This window comes from Phalaenopsis equestris, unplaced genomic scaffold (assembly GCF_001263595.1).
Source record: "Phalaenopsis equestris unplaced genomic scaffold, ASM126359v1 Scaffold000002, whole genome shotgun sequence".
NCBI classification, from domain to species: domain Eukaryota; kingdom Viridiplantae; phylum Streptophyta; class Magnoliopsida; order Asparagales; family Orchidaceae; genus Phalaenopsis; species Phalaenopsis equestris.
Window position 1 is genome coordinate 3,884,115 of NW_018164444.1, and position 872 is coordinate 3,884,986.

Consider the following 872-nt stretch of genomic DNA (forward strand, 5'->3'; position numbering starts at 1 on the left):
GTTTTCTGTATTTTATGTCCGAAATTTTGGGTCATCCTTGGTCGGAGCGACATCATGACCGGTGATATAGTGGTCATTGCCTCTGCCACAGATAAACATCATGAGAGATTGAGACCACTGGAGGTAGTTCTGGCCGTTGAGTTTGTGGCCAGTGATGAGGGAGGAAGTGTCATCGATTCCGGTTGGAACAGGGGCAAATGAGGCGGATGATATTTCTTAGGAGGAAGAAGAAGAAGTCTTCATACCGAAGAAGATTGGTATGACTCTGATACCATGAAAAAATATGAGGATTTAATTTTATTGATGAAAAGAGGGGTATAAATGCCCATTACAAGACTTACTGACAAGTAAAACACTAAAAACAAAATAGAGTAAAAAAGGAAATGAATAATAACAAAATATAAGAGGCAGCTAATCTCTCTAATTTAAGGAGAAAAATAAATAAAGATTCCCAAGTTCCCTCATATAATAAAGGGTTATAACAAATTTGGACTGTAATCATTAGTATTTTCGAGATCTTTCAATACCTGTTGGAATGGAGAAGCTTTTAGGAAATGACAAAGGCTAAAAACACAACTTATGGAAGAAGCTTCACTCTTATTTAACACCTTTACTTGGCTTGATACAAACTCAAAGACTCTACCCCTAATCCTAGTGGCACCTCCTAAATTTATGACTAGGATTGTGCCGCCACAATTACAATCCAATGGTTACAAATAATTCCACACCTACCACACAATAAGTCAACACCTACCACACCTACTACACAATAATTTCATACCTATCACATATTCTAGAATAAGCTTATAGAAATTAAGCTTTATTTAAACAACTAAAACCAAGTTTATATTTCAACACCCCCTCTTAAACTT